Consider the following 6680-nt stretch of genomic DNA (forward strand, 5'->3'; position numbering starts at 1 on the left):
TTTTTTTTTTTTTTTTTTTTGTGCCAGAGGCTGGGGGTCCAAGCAGAGGGTGGGGCTGAGTGGGGCAGCCATTGGGGGTGCTGCAGGAGCTGGCAGGGGATGGAGCCAGGTGGATCAGCAATCCAGAAGGCTGCGGGAGCAAGCAGGTGTGGGGCATGTGGGTCCTGTGGGGGGGGCTGGTAGCCCCTGTGGGGGCCATTTGGCCCCTTGTGGGGGGGCAGCAGCCTTTGCGGGGGCAGCAAAACATATATTGGGTATTTAGAATTCACTTTATTATGTAATTCACTTTAATTATGCACTGGTAGGCTTCCAAATTTCTTTAACACTGTAGATATATTAATAAAACATTGCCCAATTGATATCTCTCTCTCACACACACACGCATATATATAGTGGTCTTTTGTTTTAATTGTAGAGGAACATGGATTTCAGAATATTTTACAGAGTAACTTTGGGGTTTTTTTATCAGGAATTTTTCAGTTTTCAAATAGGGAGCACCAGAATTCCTGCTAGGAAGGCAAGTGGCAGGACCCAGGCAGAGGATCCTGCTCAGAGCTGGCACCTTGGACCCAGCTGGAGGTGGCTGACCTCCTGGCCAACCAGGGCCAGGAGGACATGTTTTGACAGTTCAAATGAGGCAGATACCTCTCATGACTGTGCAGTCCCCATTCGGGTCTGGCAGATGCGCAGCAAGTCACAGCCAGGCAGCAGCCCCCACTGCCAGGCTTCTGCAGTGGGTAGAGGGTGCAGGGAACTCCTCAGGGCTGCTTTAGCAGTCCAGGTGGCACAAGGGGTATCAGGTGGCTGGGCCTCAGAAGCTCCTAAGAGCGAGTAGCCCTGAGCTACTTGACAGGGCGGCTTTTTGTACTGCTGGGGATATCACAGGTGCTAGCCCCAGTCTCTAGCTACCCTTGGCTCCAGATACAGGAGGAGCCAGGCAGAGTTATTTTGTCCCAAGTGGCAAAATTTGCCACACACCAAAGTGCATGGCTTGGCACTTGTGCTGAGGCAAAAAGCCCCAGCTCAAATTTGCACCAGTTCTATTTGAGCTGCTGCTAGAGCACATGACTGCATGTGTGGACATACCCCATGAGGCTAAAATGAAAGGGCATGGCTGAGATTTTCAAAGTAGAACAGAGCTTTTATCCAAACTAAACTTCACAGAATCTTCTTTTTAAAAATGTATACTTTAAAAAAAATTAAAAGAGTAATAAGGAGAGGAATGTAGGACTGGAAAGGGCATCCTGGGCCACTGAGTCCAGTCCCCTGCAGTTTGAGACAATTGTTAACTTCAGAGCTTCCTCAAGTCATCATTTCAAACCCTGCAAAGGATAATACTCAAATGCCAAGAACACCCTATAACATGCCACAGAGAAAAGCTGGGGAGTGGCCAGTACTACTACTGCTAATGCTTTGTCAACAATAACAGAGAAGTAGTTAATGTCTTGCCAGAGTCCTAAATGATGGAAGGGCTTTTTGCATACACTAGCAATCATCTGAGAAGTTTCAAATGCCCTTCTCCCTTCCTGACTCCCATGCCTGTTGTTTTTAAAACCAAGGATGAGCCTTCCATTTTGCTGTTAGATAGAACAGAATTTAGTAACTGTCTCCATGTTATAGACTATTTAATACAAAATGTGCACTTTGTGCCATCTTATGGGTATAGAATCATAGAAAATTAGGTTTGGAAGGGACCTCAGGAGGTCATCTACTTCAACCCCCTACTTAATGCAGGACCATCCCCAACTAAATCATCCCAGCCAAGGCTTAGTCTAGCCAGGTCTTAAAAATGTCCAAGGATGGATATTCCACAATCTCTCTGGGTAGCCTCTTCCAGTGCTTTACTACCCCCCTAATGAGAGTTTTCCTAACCTAAACTTCCCTTGCTGCAACTTGATATCATTGCTCCTTGTTCTGTCATCTGTCACCACTGAGAACAGTCTAGCTCCATCCTTTATAGGACAACCCTTCATGTGGTTGAGGCTGTTATTAAATCCCTGCTCTGTCTTCTCTTCCCCAGATTCAGTAAGCCCAGTTCCCCCAGCCTCTCCTCAGAAGTCATGTGCCCTAGCCCTCTATCCATTTTTGTTGCCCTCTGCTGGACTCTCTCCAATATGTCCACATCCTTTCTGTAGCGGGGGGCCCAGAACTGGACACAGTACTCCAGATGCAGGCTCACTAGTGCTGAATAGAGGGAAAGAATCACTTCCCTCCATCTGCTAGCAACACTCCTTCTAATGCAGCCCAGTATACCATTAGCCTTCTTGGCAACAATGGCACACTGTTGGCTCATATCATTTTCAGCTTATTGTCCGCTGTAACCCTCGGGTCCTTTTCCTCAGAGCTGCTGCTTAGCCCATTGGTCCCCAGCAGTTGTACTGGAGCATGGGATTGTTCCATTCTAAGTGCAATGAAGATGTTAGTTTTCTGCAAAAATGATAATAGCAGAACTCTTCATTGTTAAGTCATTAATCTCTATTCTGGACTCAGACCGTTAGCCACATGAGAATGAGTCATTCTCTGCAACCCTCCTGTTGCTTGGTAGCTGCTTGCAATGTGTAAAAGAATCCAGAAAGTAGTGGTGAGGTAACAGAGAAAGGCAGGAGGAGGCAGAGTGTTCCTGGCTGCCTAAAAAGTATTAGGAAAAAGAGAAAATGCGTGGTATTACTTGGACTTCTCATTTGGAAGAGTAACATTCTGCAGTTAATATTTGAGATGCATGGTTTAATACCCCCAGAGGCTAGTTCCGTTACATTTTAATCTACATAAATTGGACATGATTTTTTTTTAACCCACTACAGTGCCACTTTCCTTAAAAAAAAAAAATTCTCATTGTTACCTAGGTAACTGGTTGCTGCATTGTATATTTTTTTCAGCTGTGTCTATTATTCAAATACTGTAGTATGTAAAGTGGCCGAGTTCACAATGGTGTCAAAAGGACTGGAAATTCACACAGTTGGAGAGGCTGATCCCTCTCCTGTTCTAGGGTGCTGTCATTCTGAGATTTGCATGGAAGAAAGGTTCGCTCATATTTTGAGATGTGGGGAAGCTGGAGGAAGAGATGTTGTTGATGTCAGTAAAATAAACCATGATGAGTAATATCGTGCACCTACACTGCTTGAGGGGTTTGTGGAATGTCACGCATGTTTTCTTGAGTTTGTTTTACTGATATGACATGTTTAGTCTCAATGTATAGGTAGCATCAAGCTGTCAGCTTTATCCTTACGTCTATGTGAATTGTGGTATATGGTATAAATGTATTTCTGAAATTATAATAGGGCCAGGATTGGGAGAAGCCTAAATGGCTGAAGAGAGGGAGGCAGTTAGCCATATTAGTGTGAAGTCAGTCAGAAGGCAGAGTAGACATACTTTTACAGACTAACTAAATATGCACCTTTATAGACTAAGTATATAGAGAGCACAAGCTTTTGTGAACCCAAGTTCACATCTGACATGGGTATGCTAAATAGCCAGGCCCTCCAAACAATGTCAAATTTATATTTCAAAAGAAGGTACCCAGAAGAATATCCATTGGCTGTGTAAGAAAGGACATTTCCCACGGTGGGGAAATTAAGTGAGAAAGTGTATCTTTAGGATATTGGATGTGTAATCTTCATGTCTGAAAGGATGCAAATATTCCCATGGTCTAAATTAAATCTGCTCTTTATGGGGGCTAAGAAGTTATATACATAGTATGGGCTCCTCAGGAATCCAATGCGTGATCCATGTAAATGGCCACATAAAATACTGTATATACTTAAACTTTCCAGTGCTGTAATAAGCAGAGTTGCTCCCAGGGACAAACCCTGCGGGAGAAGCAAGGGCCTGGGGCAGCATGTGTTCTGAGAAGTAAAGGAGGAACAGGATCCAGGAGCTGGGATGTGGGAAATGGGTTCCAAAAGTGGGGGTAGGGGAAACAGGATAGCCAGAGGGGGCAGGGGCAGGGGAGTGCAGAGGCTGAGTGGGATAGGAGGCAGCACTCTTTCCTACGGTGGCAGTTCCACAGTTCCAGCTGAGCTACTGCTGCCATCATGCATGCTGTGCCTACCCCAGCTGTTGTTCTTAAAGTAGCAGCAAATGGGGACTGTTTTGGACTTCCCAGCATGGCAAAGCTGCCAAGGCATGGACTCTGCAGGGATGGGGGACAATTCAATCACTCCTCTAATTTGGCACCTAAGGTGGGTGCCTGCCTGTCTTGCCCACCCCTAGTTATGTTACTGGAACTTTGCCTTGAGGGCAAGCCTTTGCTTTTAGTTTTTTTTATGGACATAGGGAAGCACTGGAGTCCTTCAGCTAATGGGCCAAGTAAAAGTTGCATTATTGGATTTAAGTGCAGGGTAATAATGGGTTATTGTTCTCATATTTCCTTGTGTTTGTTTGTTCTTATACCTATGTCTCTATCTCAACATCTGGTTACTGATTTCTTATGTTTATTCTTGTTTTTCATAATAAATCTTTTTGCTATCTTTTATAACCTATTTTTGGGGCAAGGGTGATTTCAGAGTATTTGACCATATAGGTAGGCCTTTTCTCTAGAGGGGAGATTAATCTTTTCTGGGTGCATGACGACAAGGGTGTGCTGCTTCTAGCAGGCCGGACCTGGATGAGACTGGTAAGGCCGAGGTGCCACAATCCAAGGAGTTGGCCCCTGGCACAGCTCAGCTGGTTCTAAGTGGTCACGTACTAGGTGGCAGGGAGGGTTTTGGGTCACAAGGGCATCCCAAAAGATGTGATAACACCCCAGAAGTGCATCTCAAAGGCATACCTGACTGTATCCAGGGTCAACGAGTGTTGCAGGTAGGTTGAGCCTCATGGAAACTGATGGGTTTTAACCACTGCTTTTCCTATGGGACAGTTTTGGATAGAAGCAGCCTTTAAATCCCAGCTATGAGATACTTATCACCACACAAAACCATGGAATTTGGTTGAGGCATGACAAGGAAGTGAATTGCTGACTTCAATTTTTGGGAGGGATGAGAGAGATGCACTCTGGGGCTCTCAGGAGAGAAGATTTCATACAGGCTGTACAACACTGGTTGGTAGTTCTGAGAAAATCCTGAAGAACAGGCTTTGGGGACAGGGTGCTGACTAAAAGACCCCTGGGGCTGTGATCAAAGAAACTGTCTCTGAGGCTAGGGACAGATATTACACATAAATTGGTTTAAGTGATCAGACACTGGTTTAAGCCTGTAACAGAACAGATATTCAGTGCACATAAACCAGTTTAAAAATGACTGAAACTGTTTTGAGATAAAGCTGGTTGGACGTAGTATCAGGCTTAACTTATTTGGGTCAAACTGGTTTATGCAATGTTTGTCCCAGACCCCTTCCTGGTTAAGTTAAATCAGAGTCCTCCAGCATCCCGGCATGCTGTCTGGGTTAGGCTGGGCTCTCTGCTTCAGAGAGCTGGGCTGGCTCCTCCCCTCTGCTCCAGCAGAGACTTGCAGGCACAGCAGCATCTGCCTGGCTTCCCCTGTCCTCTCCCCCCTACTTGCTGCACACTGCTCAAGCAGGGATTCCCCTCTCCCTCTCACAGCACAGACTGTAGCCAGCATGTGGTCTGCCAGCTAATGCTGAGAGAAGGCTGTGTAAGGCAGACAGGACAGTGTCAGCTTAGGGCTTTTTGGAGCTAATCAACAGGGCAGCTGGTTATGTCCCTCCTTGGAATGTTTCGTTCCTTGGAAAAAGTTGTTTAAGAAGAGCTTGAACTAATGAGGGGCTTTGTTTTCTGATGAGGTGCTAAATGCTGATAACAGAACTGATAAATGCCCTGTTATCAAGGGAGGGTGGGGGGACTAATCCCTAATCAGAGCATCCTGCCAGGGCCTTGCCATACCGCCGCAGCTCAACACTGTGGAAGGGAAGGGAGGGCTACTCGAGCACCCCCCAGCTTCTAGTCTGAGCCACTGCAGGCATGTGCCTGAATTTCTTCAGTCCAGAGGGCATGTCTGTGTGATTACAAACCAGTTCAACCTAGCTAGGTTAAACTAACCTGCAAGGATTGATTCAATTCAGGCACAGGCTTTTTCCCTAGCCTGATAGTTTAAATCAGTAATTTTCAACCAGGATATTGCATCACCCTTCAGTACCACCAGATCCTCTGAAGGGTGATGTGAGGTGCGAGGAGAGAAGCAGATAAGTGCAGGCCCATGCTTATCCTTGCCTGACCTCTCTGGAAGCCAGTAAGTAAGGGGGCAAAAAGAAGGTCCCAGGTAACATGGGGCCCTTGCAGGACGTGTTGGGAAATTTGGTCATCACACCAGATGACAAAGCTAACATGTTTAACGATTTCTTTGCCTCTGTCTTCCTAAGTAGGGACCAGAACAGCCACCTCCCTGCTGGGCTGCCTTTGGGCCCCAGGGGAGGCATGCCTGAGCCAAAGGTTAGTGTGGAACTAGTTAGGGAGCTTCTGGAGGGACTGGACGTATTTATGTCAGCCGGCCCAGACGATCTCCACCCTAGAGTCCTAAAGGAATTGGCCAAGGTCATTGCAGAACCCCTGGCATGGCTCTATGTGCACTCGTGGTGCTCTGGTGTGGTCCCAGAGTTCTGGAAGAGGGCCAACGTAGTTCCCATCTTCAAAAAGCGGAGGAAGGAGGACCCAGGAAACTATAGGCCAGTTAGTCTTACCTTGATCCTAGGCAAGCTGTTTGAGAAAATTATGCTGGCACACATCCATG

Source organism: Crocodylus porosus, unplaced genomic scaffold, assembly GCF_001723895.1.
Source record: "Crocodylus porosus isolate Cpor-Errol unplaced genomic scaffold, CroPor_comp1, whole genome shotgun sequence".
In the NCBI taxonomy this organism is placed as follows: Eukaryota; Metazoa; Chordata; order Crocodylia; family Crocodylidae; genus Crocodylus; species Crocodylus porosus.